The sequence below is a fragment of the Eubalaena glacialis genome, chromosome 19, assembly GCF_028564815.1.
Source record: "Eubalaena glacialis isolate mEubGla1 chromosome 19, mEubGla1.1.hap2.+ XY, whole genome shotgun sequence".
Classification (NCBI taxonomy): Eukaryota; Metazoa; Chordata; class Mammalia; order Artiodactyla; family Balaenidae; genus Eubalaena; species Eubalaena glacialis.
The window spans coordinates 52,390,043-52,409,565 of record NC_083734.1 but is presented as its reverse complement, the minus strand read 5'-3'; the positions used below and the strand labels follow the sequence as shown (position 1 = coordinate 52,409,565).

Sequence of the window (19,523 nt, the reverse complement as noted above, 5' to 3'; positions counted from 1 at the left end):
ATTTTTTGTTTATTTGTTTGCGTGTTCATTTCATTCATCCTGATTCACCTAGGTAGTTCCTAACGCTTCTGCTCCGAACCCCGTTTCTTCTAGAATTAACATGCAAATTGTTTCCAAAGTCTTGATATACAAAATCTTGTGCTAAAACAGCTAAAGCCTGATTTCAATTACATTAGGTAGGAAAAGCAAATATTCTAGTTTTCTCTCCTGGAAAACAACTTGCCTGTGTGTCAGGGGAAATACACAAAAATATTATGCCTGAACACCCACTGTAAGGGCACAGTGGACTCAATCACGTGCATTCTCACGGCCAAATACAGAAAATGTGGTGGCTACCCTTGAACTGACAGGGAGTGGCCTGTGCACCACCGGGGAGTGGCCTGTCGGACATGTTGTTAAAGACCAACACCCATGGTGGGCTGCCGAGCACATGTTTGAAACCGTGCATAACTCTGTGTGTGTGTGTGTGTGTGTGTGTGTGTGTGTGTGTGTGTATACATATCAACAAGGCATGAAATGAAATAGTTACACTTCATTCTGGGTAGGAAAGTGGAATTTGGAGCAAGAAGCAGGGAGGAGCAATGTTAGGGACTGATTTTTTTCCATCTTGTTTAATTTTTTTTATAAGAATATAGATATGTAAAACATAGGTACAAATAAATTTAAAAGAAAGAATCAACGAAGTATAATTAGGATACCTGCAAACAGTTCATCAAGTATAATTTCTTCCATTAAATTTTGGATAAATGTTTAAGGAAATCATGTGACTGGTCACTGCATCTGTTTACTTCAAGATGCTTTTGTCCACAAGCAAAATGGGATATTGTGACAAGAAAGAATTAGTGTAACATTGATCAGTGCCAGCAGGACAAATGGGAAGACCTGGTGGTCCCCTCTGCTCAGAGTGGGTCTTGGTTACCACTGCCCAGCCCACAGCTGATTCTTGGTTTAAACCACTGCCTGGCCCACGGCTGATTCTTGATTTAAACCACTGCCCGGCCCACAGCTGATTCTTAGTTACCATTGACCAGCCCACATCTGGGTCTTGGTTACCACTGACCCCCAGTTGAGGAGACTTTGAAGCCATTGCTGGAAAGGCAGTGCTGGCTGAGGCAGGGCCGGAGGATGCGCTGATAGATTGGCACTGCAAGCTGGGTGGGAAGCAGCGGGAGCTTGAGGTCGGGATTGGGACCAGCAGCGGAGCTGTGTTCGGGGAGCTGGCTGTGCTAGCTCGGTCAGAGCAGGGACCATAGACTTCAGTGTGTCACATTCGCAAGGGTCAGGGAGGGCGCAGGTCTGGCTCTCCGTGTGCCCCCATCCAACCCCCGTATGTAGTGTAAGACACACCAGTGACTCTTGCTCCTTTTCGAAACTGTGCTGCTCTGGGCATGTGCAGCTGCTGATTTTCTCCAAATCGGAGTGCTGGTGCAATCTGGTGTCAGCTGGTGGGGAGAACGTGTTGCTGGCCACCTCGTGTCCCCAGTCCTGTCTGTGCTGGGCAGCCTGGTGCACCAGGGGTCACTGCAGTCGGGAAGCAGAGGGCCAGGTGGCCAGGCGCTGAGTGCTTTTTTTAACTGAGCTCCACGATTGCCTTGTCCTCGTCACACTCGCACAGCTCTCTTTTAGAGACAGAAGGCTCAGCGCCCTGCCACTCAGGGGAGCTGCTCCTCCCTGTTCTAAGCCAGCTTCACCTCCAAGATGGGCTGAAACCAAGAAAACCATTTACAAGTGCTGGACAAACAAGGCAACCATCGAGAGACATCACACGGAGAGAAGTTAGAAAATAAGAAAATGCTAGATCTGCCTGGTTATCCGGCCTGTTTGGTTCGATTCCCTGATGAGATTTCAGAGTTTGGAAGCCATCCCGGCAGAGTTCATTCACCAGCACCGCTGTGCTGTGTCTGTGGGTCTTTACTTCCCTCCATTTCTGAGTGACAGAGCCTCTGTTACCTGTACCACAGATCTCCGTAGACATGTAATTCTCAGGTAAACCGTATCCATTAAAACTTCAATAAAGTTGCATTCTTTCCTAGCGAGGTGACTTCTGGCGACCAGTTCAGACAGTTCTTGCTCTGTGTAAATATTTTGTGAGCAGGGCTGGGTTGTCTCCTTCTCCCACTGGGTGGGGCGGCTTGAAGCATGAACCCAGCCCAGACCCTGTCTCACATGCTGGGTGGTGTCCCCTCCTGGTCACTCAGCATGGTTGTGACCGTCCCTGACTGTGCTGTGCTCGTATGGTGCAGGTGGGCCCAGACAAACTGTGTCACATGTTCCGAGTTCTCCAGACTAAAAAGAGCTATTAAAAATCACATAACTTAAAAATATATTTTTTTAGGTTATTTAGTTAAACCCCCTGATATTACTGAAGAGGAACCTGGCTTTGGTTTGGTTCAGCTTCCTTGGTGACATTTCCCACCTGGCGGTGCCAGGCCCGCCTGGCGGCCAGGTCTCTGGACGTCTCTCTGTGGTCTTTCCCATACACAGACCCTCCCTTTTCCAGACTTTGGTGTCTAGACAGCCAGCTCCTGTCCTGTCACTTTCTCAGACTTAGAGTGTGCACAGCGACTTGACACGCTAAGCCTGATCCACAAAAGAAAAGAATTGGCAAATTGGACTTCCTCAAAATTTAAACTGTTTACTCTCTGGGAGACACTGCTAAGAGAGAGAAAAGATAAGCTACAAACTTGGGGAAAATATTTGCAAATCACATAGCTGACAAAGGACTGGTATCCAGAATATATGACGATATCTCAAAACTCAAAAATAAGGGAAAAAAAAAAAAACAACCAAATTTTAAAATGGACAAGAGACACTTTACCAAAGAGGATTTAAGGTTGGCCAATAAGCACATGAGAAGATGTTCAAAATCATTAACTGTTAGGGAAATGCACATTAAAACCACAGCAAGACACCACTGCACACCTATTAGAATGACTGAAACAAAAAAAGGCTGGCGGTACCGAGTGCGGTGAGAACTGGGATGGCAGGACTCCCACACGTTGCTGTGCAAAGGCAGAGCGGTGCAGCCACTCTGGAGAAGTGCGTGGCTTCTTGTCACTTTAAACATACCTTACCATATGTCCCCGCAGTCCCAGTCCCGGGGGTTTACCCTAGAGGAATGAAGACTTAGGTTCATACAAGGTCCTGTACAAGCATGTTTATAGTAGCTTTGTTCATCACCATCCAAACCTAGAAACAACCAGAATGTCCTGGGGGTGAATGGATAAACAGACTGTGGTGCGTCCGTACAGAGGAGCACCACCTCCAGGAAGAAGGGAGGCCCTCGGGTCCACAGCCACGAGGGGTCCCAGGGGTCCTTCGTGGAGTGAAAGGTGACACAGGTCTGGTTCCATTCATGTGGCATTCGGGAAGAGACAGAACTGCAGGGTCAGAGAACAGGACTATAGAGAGAGGCTATGAAGGTGATGGAATGTTCACTATCCTGAGTGTGGTGCTGGTTCCACAAACCTACACATGCTAAAATCATAGCGCCGCATACCCCTAACCAATGTACTATACGACAACTTCAAAAATAGGATTAATATAGCATGTGGGGGAAATAAGATACCCTGTAAGAGATACAGGTCAGAGTGACTAAAGGAAGTCATAGCAGAAACACCTGAACCAGGGAAGCGGGGACCAGAGGAAATGGAGAACAGAATTTGAGAGGGGAGTGGTCTTTCTACCATGAAATGTGCTCCATTGTTTCTTGGGGAGAAGCCTTTACTCTTACTAATTAAACTGGCTAATGAGGATGGAAATATAGAAGCAAACACCCTTATATAATAAGATTTTAGTATTTTTCATCAAGCACAATTTTCCTAAATCAGGACTTCAGAGTTTGCAGCCACCAGTGTTCCTGGAAACACCCAGTGTTGACCCCTCCCCTTCCCCAGGGCGAAGTGACTTTCTCAGCTGGTTTGTCTACACTTTGGCCTATGAAGGTTGGTTCACAGGGTCCTCTTTTCTCCGTCTCCCCATCTCCTGTGCCAGGTGATACTACAACGTTGGTGAAATGCTAAAAGACTGGGTGTCTGTGTGTTTTAATTTAAAAAGAAAAACATCATTAATAGCATCCTGAGTGGGAATGGGGGCGAGGAAGGGGATGTGGTGGAAAGACTGCAGATGGACAGACGTGGCTGCAGTCCTGGCCTCACCCTCAGGAGTCACACTCGCTGGTCACACCACTGTCACCCCCACATCTGTCCCCATCATACAGGTCGGAGTGAGGAGCATGTGGTACTGTCGGCTCTGTGGGCATCAACCCACAAATACTTCTGTTCTTTTACCACTTTCCCGCCGAGCTGCAGTGGGGATAATGGTTAATACTACTTTGCATTTCTGAAGCCATTTGGATTTCTGATAAAGACTGAAGGGGGAGAATGTCTTTCATACTCCGGCCCTGTCCACCATTGGGTGAATGCTGCCACACAACTTTTGGAAAATTGTGTACCCAAAGTCCAGCTAGCTGTGCAATTTAAAAAGAGATCATTCCCATTCCAGAGGGGTTTGCATTTTAGAAAAGCACTTTGTCCAGATTAATTGGGACAGGCTACAAGCATCCAGAATGAACCACACTTTTCCCCCAGATGGAGCTTCATTTGGGTGGGTTTGTGATGGTGGTGACAAAAAGAGAGTAAGAAGAAGATATTTTAGAAACCTCGAGTTTTTATTGTGAATAACTTTTCAAGGTACATTAATTTGGGTCTGAGTCATCGTTCTCTGAATACAACTTAGCAAAAGTATAGTTCAGTTGAGACTCACACACATCATCGCTTTCAGTTGGAGGTGCCACGTGGCTTGCTCCCCTCGTAGCCTGGCCAAGGTTAGAGTGAATGTGTGGGGTTGAATTATGTTTATTTTTTTATGCCAGGACAAACTCCAAACTTTGGTTATATGGCGCTAGTAGAAATCCAGATGTGCAGCTCCTTAAGATACCCAGCCACTAAAACCGTGAGATCTATTTCTGAGTAGATACAAGTTCTTAATTTCTGTAGCTTACTTGAGAGGTTTTTCCATTTAAAATGCTATTCTGTTTTTTTAATTTTTAGATTTTTTTCCCCAACTGTGCTTACAGTCTGTAAGAAGAAAAAATTTCAAGAAGCAGATGTGATTTTGCAGTTACAAGGCTAGAGAGAAATGCAGCACATCTGTGTTCAATAGAGTCTTCCAGGCTACTGAGGTTTCTGTATTCAGAGAACATTCCTGGGGACAATGTCTCATTATTTTTCACCTATTTTATCATCATTTTCTGGAGATTTCTGGTCAACATATGCAGCTCTTGGATGCAGCAAGCTCTTGGCATCCGCCTCTCTGGGGCTGTGTTTGGTCTCCACTCGCTGCGCTGGGGCTGCTTGGGGTTCCGTCAGGGTCATAACTCATCGTGATGTTTACCTGCACGTTGGTGAAGCGGGTCCACTCGGGAGCTGTCGTGTGAGGTGATTCCTTACTTGTGAATCCTTGCCATGCTGAGTGCCTGAACTGCTGCTCTGGGCCAGGCTGTCCAGGCTGATTTACCGTTTTCCTCCATCTTGTTGGCAGTGCTCTCCTTGGATGGCCATTCTCACCATATCAAGTGCCCTTTGTCCACTGGATGCCCCTCCTCTGCACAAGCCCGCCCGCCTTTGGGACGTGGCTGTGACTCACCAGAAGAGGTGCAGGGAGTGTCTAGCGGAGCGTTGTGGATGCTTCTCCCAGGGAGGTTCACCCCACCCTCTTGGCGGCGTGACTGAGCAAGCTGAGCCTTTAGGGGGCAAAGTGAGAACCTCACGTGGGCTTCCAGTGCAGCTCGTTTGTGGGTCCAGGTTAATTGGCAGGATAACTTGTGCTTAGTTACAATTATAGGACCAAACAGAAATTGGCTTTTTTGCTCAATCCCTTGGTCCCGTTTCATCTATTCTTTAGCAGTTCTTTATTCCTAACAAAATCCTAAGCACTGTCGATTGGTGGGGGAGAGGAAGAAACCCTATCAGCAAGGAAGCACCTAAGAAAGTATTCCTGCATGGAAAGTGTCCGTGTGTGGATGGCATGGGCTGTGTGGGCTGTGTGGATGGTGTGGATAAACCCATGTCAGGGAGCTCCTGGAGACATATCAACAGAGCGATGGTGGGGCTGCCACTGACATGTTGCTGGTTTCACGAGCGTTTTAAGGCATTTTGCATCCAGTATGACTCTGGTTTCAGCTCACCACATGGAAAATCTTAAACTTGAGAACCTCTCCGTCACCCCTAAGTGTGAAGGTGACCCTGGTCACCATACCACCTGACTGGAGTGACAAGTCACAATACAGAGATGAAATGAAACAGGAAGGGCACTGGCCTGTGTTGTTGGGTTTTGTTTCCTTCAAGTTTAATGACCTGCAGAAAATAAGAATAATGTCCATCCGGTCCTCTGCCCACCCCTTCCCTTCCCGGGCGCCTGCTCTGCGTGTGTGAAGGATGGTCCTGGCACAGCCTGGCAAGTGGCCATGCCGAGGCCTGGCGTGTGTGGACCGGGATGGCAGGCACATGGCCCGAGCTGCCACTCCTTCCCCTGCGTGTGGCTCTGTGCGCGCCCAGGTTTCCAGGGCCACAGCTTGTTAGGACCGGCGCCGGCTCTTAATGTCAGCGTGAGCTGGTGAGGGAATCCTGCCCTGCACGCTGCATGGCAGGCGACCCCATCCAAGGAGCCCCCGAGAGCCTCGGGGTCTGGAGCGTCAGGCGTGGGGACTTGAGGGTGGCGCCAGGCTTCACCTGCATGACCTGCCTTTCCAGCCATCTTCCAGGACCTTCCCTTACTGCCAGTAGACAGTCAGAAATGCAGCCCGATCCTGTCGTCGCCCTCCTCTTTGCCATCACTGGAGAAATTGATTGAAAAGTTTCACACTTCAAAATCGCTGCATGGTAATTCTTTGATAAATGTGGTTTGTTTCAAACAGCTGCCTCTGTGCAGCAGCTCAGCATAAGGTTCCCCAGGATATCAAGGATTAACCCCTTCCCAGTCTCAGCCACCTTTGTCAGATGTGCAAAATGTGTTGTTTAGAGTCTCAGCACAAGACCAAAGAGAATACATGGGCGGTGTGTGTGTTGTAATTATTTAGCAATCTTTAAAGCTAGGCAAGGAATTTGTTTTCTAATTAAGCTGCTGTGTCTAGAAGTAAATTATAGTGAACCTTCTCTGAGAAATCTCCCGATTTCTAATTATCTAAGCGAACCCAGCAGCCTGATAAATAGGCATGTTGCCACTGCAGTACATATTTATATTCCGACAATATTCTGAATCCTTTGAGAGACTGGCAATAAGATCCATACTTGGAAATTAAGGGACATTTTTCAGCCCTGAAACAAAGTAATGAAACGCTTAAACCGTGCTAGAAATATTAGGGTACTCAAAGCTCCCGGGAATCAGAAAGATGTGGAAGCTATTCCATGAGGCTGTTAGTTAGTATTCTGATCACTGGAGGCGCAGAGCGCACCAAAAAATTATTCATAATTAACATCTATTGTGTAAACAGCATATTTTAAATAGCTAACAATCCATTGTCTTGAATAAAATGAGTTGCTGTGTCCTGCTTCCTCAGAACCTTGAATAGCAGTTTAGCCCCTGTTTAGTCCAGGAGCAGTGGCTGAAGCTGAGCCTGGATTTGGAGCTTGATTTTTGGTTGAAACCTTGAACGTTTTAACTTAGCTGCAGTCTCCATCTTAAGAATCCTGGTCTTGGGGCTTCCCTGGTGGCGCAGTGGTTGAGAATCTGCCTGCCAATGCAGGGGACACGGGTTCGAGCCCTGGTCTGGGAAGATCCCACATGCTGCGGAGCAACTAGGCCCGTGAGCCACAATTACTGAGCCTGCGCGTCTGGAGCCTGTGCTCCACAACAAGAGAGGCCGCAGTAATGAGAGGCCCGCGCACCGCGATGAAGAGTGGCCCCCACTTGCCGCAACTAGAGAAAGCCCTCGCACAGAAATGAAGACCCAACACAGCCATAAATTAATTAATTAATTAATTAATTAATTAATTTAAAAAAAAAAAAAAAAAGAATCCTGGTCTCGGGCTTCCCTGGTGGCGCAGTGGTTAAGAATCTGCCTGCCAGAAGACCTAAATAGACATTTCTCCAAAGAAGATATACAGATTGCCAACAGACACATGAAAGAATGCTCAACATCATTAATCATTAGAGAAATGCAAATCAAAACTACAATGAGATATCATCTCACACCGGTCAGAATGGCCATCATCAAAAAATCTACAAACAGTAAATGCTGGAGAGGGTGTGGAGAAAAGGGAACACTCTTGCACTGTTGGTGGGAATGTAAATTGATACAGCCCCTATGGAGAACAGTATGGAGGTTCCTTAAAAAACTAAAAATAGAACTACCATATGACCCAGCAATCCCACTACTGGGCATATACCCTGAGAAAACCATAATTCAAAAAGAGTCATGTACCAAAATGTTCATTGCAGCTCTATTTACAATAGCCAGGACATGGAAGCAACCTAAGTGTCCATGATCAGATGAATGGATAAAGAAGATGTGGCACATATATACAATGGAATATTACTCAGCCATAAAAAGAAACGAAATGGAGTTATTTGTAGTGAGGTGGATGGAGTTAGAGTCTGTCATACAGAGTGAAGTAAGTCAGAAAGAGAAAAACAAATACAGTATGCTAACATATATATATGGAATCTAAGGAAAAAAAAAAAAAAAAGGTCATGAAGAACCTAGTGGCAAGACAGGAATAAAGACACAGACCTACTAGAGAATGGACTTGAGGATATGGGGAAGGGGAAGGGTAAGATGTGACAAAGAGAGAGAGTGGCATGGACATATATACACTACCAAACGTAAAATAAATAGCGGGTGGGAAGCAACCGCATAGCACAGGGAGATGAGCTCGGTGCTTTGTGACCACCTAGAGGTGTGGGATAAGGAGGGTGGGAGGGAGGGAGATGCAAGAGGGAAGAGATATGGGAACATATGTGTATGTGTAGCTGATTTACTTTGTTATAAAGCAGAAACTGGCACACCATTGTAAAGCAATTATACTCCAATAAAGATGTTAAAAAAAAAAAAAAAAAAGAATCTGCCTGCCAATGCAGGGGACACAGTTTCAAGCCCTGGTCCGGGAAGATCCCACATGCCACGGAGCAACTAAGCCCGTGTGCCACAGCTACTGAGCCTGCACTCTAGAGCCCGCGAGCCACAACTACTGAGCCCATGTGCCATAACTACGGAAGCCCGCGCGCCTAGAGCCCATGCTCCACAACAAGAGAAGCCACCGCAATGAGAAGCCCGTGCACCACAACAAAGAGTAGCCCCCACTCGCCGCAACTAGAGAAAGCCTATGCGCAGCAACAAAGACCCAACACAGCCAAAAATAAAAATAAATTAAATAAATAAATTTAAAAAAAAAATGAATCCTGGTCTCATCTGAGTCCTGTGGATACAGTGAGGAAGAGGTAAAAACATACATGAATTGTGGCTTGAGAATACAGGGTAACCCATGATTCTTTAGTTGAGAATTAGGAAGAATAATAGGTGACATTTATTGGGCACTTGCTATGTGCCAGGTACTGTGTTAAGTGCGTTACATATATTAACTCTATAGTCCTCCCTAGAGCCTTTCGAAGGGAGGTGCTATTATTGTCCACATTCCAAAGACGGGGAAACCGAGGCGCCGGCAGGCAAGTAGCCAGCCCAGTGTCTGACTGCCCGGGCCTTGCCGAGTGGCCTGTCCCAGCATCGTGGCAGGAAGGGAAGCGGCGTCCCATGGGGCCGGCGTGGGCAGAGAGGTCCAGGGCTGGCGGCAGCCTGTGCCTGCTGCTCGGTAGCTGTGATTAGAATTTACTCTGCTGTCAAGCTGTAATTGTACACATGTATTATGTTTCAAAGGAAAACTGTCAAAAGATACCAGTCTTGATTCAAAAAGTACCTTTGTTTCCAACATAAATATATTGTATCGGCTGCTTGAAGGTGAAAATCAGTAATTCATTAACGCCTGCCAGTCACTGAGAAGATGAGTAATGATTCACTGGAAGCTAATTTGGAAATGAAGTGGGGAAAACAAAACCCCAAGAGATGGTGCAATGGAGAGAATGTGAGTAATTGGCGGAAATGTGGGAACACTGAGGGGGAACAGAGTCACAGATCGTCCCCAGCCCCACAGCAGGCATCAATCAGCCTGGTCTTGGAGCGCCACCACCGGGGAGAGTGGCTGGGCGGGACCGGGCTTTTCTGCGCTCTGATCCTGCTCAGGTCGGAAGGGGAAGGAGGGCGGGTCCCCACACCCCTTACGGTCTCTCTGGCCTGTGCTGATCAGCCAGCGTGAAGGAGGCTTGTCTGGGAGGAAGCCATGGATGAGCTGCCCGGGGAGCATGAGAGGTTCCCGAGGCCTCCGTGGGGCACCTGCTCACAGTGCAGAGAGGGTCCATTTCCATCTCAGTGGGACCAAATCCTGGCCTTTCGTCATCCAAGCAAAGGCTGTACAGGGCCGCTCGGGGCATTTAAACATCTGCGGCATTCATTTCATCTCCTGGCGCCTGGTGCTCTCGGCGCCCTCCTGGTGTCCTGAAGAAAATGTGTCTGTGGGTCTCTAATAGATGCTGAATCCATGAGATCTGGGGATGCAGATGGCAGTGCAGGCGGCTTTTCTTAATCGAAGGCAGGCGTCAGGCGGTGAGAGGGGAAGGCCACTGGGGGCTCAGCGTGTGCCTACCAGTCACTCTCAGATTGGCCTTCCTTGTGGTGACATTGTCTCCTGAGTCTTGCTGGTGGCTCCGGGGACGCTTATTGCAGCAGGCCCGTGACGGAGAAGATAAGGCTGAGTCAGTGCCTCATCCCATTTCTGTCCCTATTGATGCTGGCACTGCTTCCCTCCTTTCTTAGTCTACTTCTCGTTAACCTGTCTCTGAGAGCTTGTTCAAGTCCAGCTCTGCAACACGATCCTCTCCCTTACAGCCCGGCAGTGGGCGCTGCTTCATTGGGTTGGGGTGGGGGGCAGTTACACTAAGCAGTGGTCCCTAGACCTGTCCCTCAATACAGGACTCAGAGCCCCACTGTCACCCGTGTTGGCACAGGCCTTGGTGCGCCCGAGCTGTCAGAGGTGCATTGGCTCTTTGGTCCACACACCAGTCCAGGGAGTGACTATTGGCACCATCTCCATCTCAGACCCTGGAAAGCAAGACGAGAGGAGGTTGAGTGTCTTGCTCAGTCACTTGTAAGTGACAAAGCCAACACCTGCCTGCTCCATCCGCCAAACTGCCTGGTCATTGTGCCGGGTTTTCTTTCCAGAGACGACACTTGCCCACGCTGATCTGAGCACGTCTTCTGAACTAGAAGCCAGTGAGTCACACGTGAGATGCCTACTTTTGAGAGGGGCATCTGAGATTCTAAGCTTAGACGCGCCTAGGAACCAGGCATCTCTTTCTTGGACTGTTCATTCATTCATTCAGCAAAGAGTTGATGTGTGCCCTTGCATTCTTATCAGGAGAAGGAAACATGAAAACATAAATTAAAAAATATGAAATTACAAAGTGTGCTAGATGGAGCCATAACATAGTTACTGGTGCTTCTCTGATTGAGCAGCCTGGAAGGCCTGTCTCCTGGAGGGTGATCCACCTGGCCAGAAGGAGCCAGCCACGTGAGGTGGGGGACAGCATCCCAACCGGGAGCCTCGCAGACTGAGTTGGGCACAAGTTTGGTGTGCTCCAAGTGCCGCCCTGGAAGGGCATTCGTAGGTCCGGTATTTAGAATTAATGCACTTAGAGGGTTCACAGTGGCCTCTCAAGTCTGACTCAAATCACTACGTCACACAGGGCAGCTGAGCACTTAGTAGCTTGGTTAGCACCTAAATAGGAGATGGAGCCAGATTGTTTCCAACGATAGTTGCTGGGTTGCTGTACGGGTATGCGGTGACGTTTACGCTTCCATGCCAGCCACCGGCAAGTGTTGGAGTGCCGGTGGTGTGTACCACACCAGGTGCTAGGGGGTGATGATGGGAGAAGACTAACAGTGTACGAGATGGTGTGTCCTCAAGAGCTTAAAAACTGATCAGGGGGCTCAGGTTCATATCTGTAGAACCATTAACAAGGAAGGCCTGAGCTCAGTAGGCTGCAAGCCTCTTGGAGCTGAGATTGGACTGGACGCTCAGTAAGAGGTTGGTAAGAGGTTGGCCTCCTCTCCTGTGTGGACAGCGTGTAGTGGGCAGTCAGTGAATGCCTGTGAGTGGATAGTGGTCCAGAGAGGAGAGAGCCCTTGGCAAGCTGGAGATTCTGGGGCCAACTCCATGGAGGAGGACCCACGGGCTGGGCTTCACAGAGGAGGCAGTATTTGGATCAGTGGCAAGGAACACTGGCCATGCTTTGCTCTGTAAGTCTGTTAGCTGCAGCTTTCCACCAAAGGGAGCGGTAGTACAAAGCCTGATGGATGCACTCTGTTTGCAAAATGGAGAATGGGTACAACTGGAAAGCCACAGGGAGGGTTGTCCCTCATCTTACCTGAAGAAGGTGGTCAGCTGGTCCTTTTGCAAGATCTGTAAGATTACTTCCATGAATGATGGCCCAGGTCAGTTTGGTGTGCCATGTATCATGTCTTAGAGCTGTAAAGCTTTGCTTTTTACTACTGGGATCGCAGCCAGAATGCTCCTCCTTCTATTCCAGGTATAGCAGGAGTCAGTTTAGATGTGACAGCACCAACAACTCGCCTCACCATTGCACGATCTTCATGATGGCACCATTCTTCTGCTACAACAAGGATGCGTTTAATAATTAACCATAGAAAGTAGAGCAAAATGATGCAAAAAGTTTTCAGAAATTCAGATCAACAGTAATGGTACTGTTATTAGAAGTAATGAGAGCTGAACTAAGAATTTGCTCATATTAAGAAAACATTGAGGTGAACCCAATACTAGAATATAAAAAGGTCTTGACAGGCTGAGTAGCTAAATGCAGATGATCAGATTATGTATATAGATCTCACAGTGGTCCCCAGAAATCACATGTATAAGTATGGAATTTGGAAAATTTGATAGAACACTAGCCCCTGTGGAAAAAGTCAGTATTTTAGTAAACTGAACTTAATTTGGGTCAACTCTTCGAAATGACTGCTCCAAAAATAGAAAAATCTAGAGAAGGGAGGTGATAGACCCTGAGGGGATGGGGTGGGACATGGAGTGGGCGGCCATGTGAGAAGCACTTTAAGGAACTGGGATTTTGAGCCTGGAGCAGAGAAGGCTCTGGAATGACAGGTAACTGTTTTAGATAATGGAAGACTCATGAGATTCAGGTGAATTACATGTATCTGTCTGGTACCAAGAAGTGCTAGCGTCAGAGCTGCCGGGCGGCAGCTTCAGTGAAAGCGGTCTTGGTATCCCGAAGAACCGCCCGGTGGTCAAAAGCCCCCCGAGACGAGCTGGGTAGCAGGGAGCGCACCCCAGGCAGAGTGAGGGCTGTGAGGGACGAGGTGAACCAGGAGGGTGGTTGCACTGGAGATGATGTGTAAGGCCTCTCCGACCCAGGCAGCATGAGTTTTGGGGATGCCAGGAAAAGCAAGAAATAGATGACTTCCAAGTGGAAAAAAACTACTGGTTTATTAAGGGAAAGAAAGGAAAAATGGGAAGAGAGAAAATTTTACATCTACTAAAAAGCAGAATTTGGGGAATTCCCTGGCGGTCCAGTGGTTAGGACTCTGTGCTTTTACTGCTGAGGGCCCAGGTTCAATCCCTGGTCTGGGAACTAATATCCCGCAAGCCGTGCGGCACAGCCAGAAAAAAGAAAAAAAAAAAAAAGTAGAATTTTAGTGTAGCAAAATTAAGTAGCTCGACAACAAACGATTCTCTCCCACCTGCCTCATTGTTGGGTCAATGCAGAAAACATGACATTTTGAAAATAAAGTGGGTTTTGTAGTATCACTTATATATCCAATTAGGGCATTTGAGGGGGTTGTCTTTGTTGTACTTTTTCCAACAGCTTTATTGGGGTGTAATTTACACACCACTTTAAGTGTACAACTCAATGGTTTTTAGTAAATCCCCTGATTTATGCAACTATCACCATAATCCAGTTTTAACACATTCCCATCACCCTAATAAGATCCCTTGTGCCCATTTATAGTTAATCCCATTGCTACCCCAGCTCCAGACAACCACTAATCTACTTTCTTTTCTGTATATTTGTCTTTTCTGGACATTTCATGTAAGTGGAATCAAACAGTGGGGTCTTTTTTGTCTGGATTTTTTTTTTTTTTACTTAGCATAATGTTTTCAGGGTTTATTGATATTATAGCATGTACCAGTATTTTATTCCTTTTTATTGTTGAGTGGTATTCCCTTTCTTTATTTATCCATATCATTGATCATCAGTCATTGGCTCTTAGGAGGAATGTTGCTATGAATACTCATGTACAAGCCTTTATGTGGACATTTATTTTCATTTCTCCTGGGTGGATTCCTAGGAGTGGAATTGCTGGGTCATATGGTCAAATTTATGTTTAACTTCTAAGAAATTGCCAAATTATTTTCTGAAGTGGCTGTAGCATTTGACATTCCCATCAGCAGTGCCTGAGAGGTGGGTTTTTCCACATCCTCTCCACGTTTGTCATCGCCTGCTCCTTTGATTATAGCTATTCTTGTGAGTGTGGGGTTTTAATTTGAACTCACTAAGGCGCGCCATGTGGAGCACCTTTCCTGTGCTCATTTGCCGTCTATCTATCTTCTATGGCAAAGTGCCCGTTAACATCTTTACCCACACTTTTTCTGGGTTGTCTTCTGATTATTGAATTGTAAGAGGTCTTTATATATTTTGGATGTGAGTTCTTCTCAGATATATAATTTGGAATTATTTTCCCGAAGGCTACTTTACACGTTACAAAAGTGAAAATGTGCTACATGTAACTTAGGTTGCTCATAAAATTATCATGTTTGTTATTATTAAACTTAGGGGTTGAGTTTATTTGGGCACTTCCAAAATTTCTGATTTAATTTGTTTTAGAACTTGTGGGGGGTTTGTAGCAAATAAATAGGAGCAGCTATAATTTCTGAGCCCTTACGGTGTACCAGGTTTTGTGTGAACTTTTTAGGTGTTAACTTATTCCACTTTTCTAGTTCCTGTGGGGCTGGGTGGTACAGATGATGTGACTGAGTCGCAGAGAGGTTAGGTAACCTGCCCAGAGTCACACAGTGAGAAGTGGCAGAGCCTGGAGGGTTCACACGCAGGCCTCTCTGATTCCACCCCCTTATCTCCGTGTAAACTGAAGGATCCCTTAACATTCTGCAAGTTCGTGTGTGGATGTTGAGAGGGAAGACGGGTTCATTTTGGTTGGGGACATATCAGGAAAGGTCTTACAAGGGAGGTGGCATGAGCTTCATGAGTCTAGGTGTCTGGTCTCCGGGGCACCAGGTACCTGGGAGGAAGAGGAGCGCTCGTGTCTGTTTAATGCAGCCCTGCCAGGAAAATCTCAGAGGAAAATTATCCTGGAAGATCAAGAACAGCAAACGCAACCTGATTGTATTTGGAAACTATCGTTTCTGTGGTGTTTTAACAAATTGACAGGAAGAGACAGAATTTCCAGCAAGGCTGCCAGCAGGCCTACTCAGCACGAGGTGTGGAGTAACCCTGGCATCCCATGGACTAGAAAGGTTAGGATCAATCTCTATGAAACACTTGGAGGCATTACGTCCAAGTCTGCTGCTGAGCAGGCCAGCTCCGCCCTCCAACAGCCCCACCCTCACCCTCCCTTCCTCCCACCTTCTTTACAGAGAAGCTCCCTGTGAGGGTGCTTCAGTACATTCAAGGGGGGACGCCTGGAGAGCACAGCCTGAAGGTAGGGGAGCATCTCAGGAGGGAAGTGCTCCTTGCCTGTCTGGACCGAGAGGGGTGCTCCCTGGAGCTCGTCTGGATTTCGCCTCTTCCCCTCATTTTAGAAACTGCCTTTTCCGAATGTTACAGGCTTTTTAGCAGCTTTTCAGAGAACTCTACTTGGAGGAGACTTCTGCTTGGCTCCTGGGCCTATAGCTCTCAGTAAAGGGTCTGTCTGAAGATCAGCCTTGACACCAGGAAGGCCAAAGAAAATCAGGTTTTTTCAGGGGATGCTTAAAAAATAATCTTAGGTTCAGATTTATTTCTGTACTATTTAATAGAAAAGAACCTGTTTTCATTGTGTCGTAAACATGTTGAATAAGCACGTGGGAAACTGCTCCTTCCCTCTCTTTGACCCCGTGTCTCTCTGGTTTTTGTTCGCAGTCTCCAGAGGGACTCGTGCCAGTACTGGTGCTGTTGTTGGCTGGCTCTGGGAATGGGCAATAGTTTATTATTCTGTAATAAATTCAGTAAAAGGGAGATTATCTCCAGTGTTGTTTTAACTCCTGCTCACCACTGAGCCTTGGAAATCATCACTCCTTTCCCCCCAGGATTTTAAGATACATTTTTCTACATTTGCTTCACAAGTAAAGATTGGCAGGCTTCTGTTCTGTGGGAGCTGTTAAAGGCAGAAGGAAAGGGATGTGAGGAACAGCAGTGCCGTACACATAAACCGTTCGATTTTAAGGCTCAGTACAGATTTTTTAAAAATCATTAGGAAACAAGCTGCCTGTGTGGCTTTTGAAAAATATCAGTCAGCTTATTCAGAGGTAGAATTATGTAATTTTCTAATCTCTCACGTCTTTCAGGTGCTTTGTTCACCATCAAACTATTTTGATAGCCAATATCTTCCAGGAGAAATTAACAAGAGCTTCATTTAAGTCAACATTTTTTTAAACTGCAGGTCATAGTTTATTAATACCTGTAAAATCAGTTTGGTGGGTCACAGCCTTGCATTAAAAAAAAAGAGAAAAGGTTAGAAAATATCCTTGTTTTTCTAGCAACATGAATGCTCTCTGGCCCTATTGTTTGAATGTGTATATTTAAATATGATTGTGTATATGTGTATATCAGGTCACCATGCAAAATGCATTTCTTACTAGGAGTTGTGATCAAAAAAGTCTGAGAGCCTCTTATGTTCCCTGAGGACCTGGACATACTGGCTCCCTAATGGTCCAACCTCGAGTTGTCAGTGCTCTTAATATGTATCTCGTCTTTTCCTATTGGTTGTCCCTGTTGATGCAAATAATCAATAAACAATCTATAATAAAGGATAGAAGAGAGTTTTATTTGAGCCAAACTGAGGGCTATAGTCCAGGACAGCCTCTCAGTAGCTCTGAGGAGCTGCTCTGGAGAAGCATGGTTTTCAGCACAGTTTTATATCCTGTCAGAACAAAGAATATACACCAAACATGACAGAGGTACATCCCTTCAAGGTTTCAAAAGAGACAGATTAGCAGCTACACTGCAAGTCAGCATGACCTTGGCATCTGAGAAGGGAACTTATCTTTGAAGGAGAACTAGCATGGGTGTCATAGGAAGGGAGGCATTTATCCCTGTTTTCAAGTGGAAATTCTTCTGGATACTTCGCATTTTTTTTTTTTTTTTTTTTGACCGTGCCACATAACTTACAGAATCTTAGTTCCCCGAGCAGGGCTTGAACCCGGGCCCCAGCAATGAAAGTGCCGAGTCCTAACCACTGGACCCCTAGGGAATTCCCTGGATATTGCATTCTTTTCTTTAGTGGTTAAAGCAGTTGTACAATGTATGATAAACAGGCCATAAGACAGGCTGTTCTAGTTAACATAAACTTCAGGCCAAATCATGTATAAGCCAGAATGACTTACCCATACCTCAGTATGTGAAAATTTCTTCCATCATCCTGAATGCCTGTTGTGCCCTCAGCCTAATGCCATGTTATGGTTTCCTATAACCTGCCACATTTTTAATTAAACGTTTGCTGATACATATACCTCAACTTCCTCTTCTCTTCTTGTTCAAGAAGTAATTTTGACAATTTATTGTCATTTTACTTTAAATTAAAATCCCATTCCCATTTTGACCACATGCTTTGTCCTTCAGAACTGCAGAAGGACACATTAGCCATGACTGATTTCCCCTTCCTGGTAGAAAGAATTGAACCTTTTGTCACCAAGAAATGTCACTCTTCATCTCTGGTAATGCCTTTGCCATAGTCCACTTTGTAGGATAGTAGCGTACCCATACAGCTATCATTTGGTTAGTGTTTGTAGAGTGTGTCTTTTCATATGTATATACATAATGTGTGTGTACATAATTTTATGTATGATATATAAATAATTTTATATATATTTAAGCAGGTATCTTTATATATATTTCTATAGCTTTATATATTTAAGGTGTATCTGTTTTTAGCAGGATATAGTTGACTTTTGTTCTGTTTTTAAATCCAGACTAAAATTTTTTGATTTTATTTTTTATAAATTTATTTATTTATTTATTTATTTTTGGCTGTGTTGGGTCTTTGTTGATGCACGTGGGCTTCCTCTAGTTGCAGCGAGCGGGGGCTACTCTTCGTTGCGATGCACAGGCTTCTCATTGCGGTGGCTTCTCTTGTTGCAGAGCACGGGCTCTATGTGCGCAGGCTTCAGTAGTTGTGGCATTTGGGCTCAGTAGTTGTGGCACACGGGCTCTAGAGCACAGGCTCAGTAGTGGTGGCACACGGGCTTAGTTGCTCCACGGCATGTGGGATCTTCCCGGACCAGGGCTCGAACCCGTGTCCCCTGCATTGGTAGGTGGATTCTTAACCGCTGAGCCACCAGGGACATCCCCAAAATTGGTGACTTTAATTGAAGTATCAAGTGTTTTTATAGTTGGTATAATAATTGATATATTTGAGTTTAAATCTACCACCCTGTTTCTTTTTTGTTTTTTCCCCCATTTCTTTTTTACACCTTCCTTTTTTTCTCCTGCATTGCCATCTTTTGGATTGATTAACAGTTTTACTACCCTTCCTCCCCTTCTTTTGGCTTGTTAACTGTGTGTTCTTTTCCTACACTAGAGTGGCTACCCAGAGCCATGGTCTCCTTGTGCTTTCTGTTAAAGGCCAGGCAGTGAACGCTTAAGCCTCTGTGAGCCACATAAAGTCTCTGTTGTTTATTCTTCTTTATCTTCTGTTACAGCCCTTTAAAATTATAAGGCTTGTTATTAGCTTTCAAGCCATACAAAAAATAGGCTGCTGGCTGGATTTGGCCCGAGGGCCATAGTTTTGGCAACCCCTGGCTTATTAAAGTCTAATATAAATTAGTACTTTAACCACTTTCCAGGTGATGCAAGGACCTTAGAACAATTAACTTCGTTTACTCACTTCCTTAATTGTATACAATTACTGTCATATATTTTAACTCTCCATATATTATCATCTCCATAAACATTATTAATATTCTATAGAGTTAATACTTATTTTTACCCACATATTTACATCTTCTATTGTCTTTCATTCCTTCCTGCACCTCAGAGCTGCCCACGGGGCAGCAGTCCACAGGGACTCTTGGAGCGAGGACGCATGCTACAGGGGAGAAGAAGATGGCAGTAACGAGGATGAGCTTGATTTTAGACATGTTAAATTTGAGCTGTGAAGACAGCAAGCAAGGGGTGAAGGCAGACACCTCAGGTTGGGTCATCTTGTAAGATCCAGAAGCAGAGTCGCCATT

At 45.8% G+C, this 19,523-nt stretch overlaps 1 protein-coding gene across 2 annotated transcripts in view; it reads left to right on the top strand.

The window, feature by feature from the left end:
- Nucleotides 1–19,523, top strand: part of RPTOR (regulatory associated protein of MTOR complex 1) — a 338,586-nt gene that overhangs the window by 220,054 nt on the left and 99,009 nt on the right. The window lies entirely within an intron of this gene.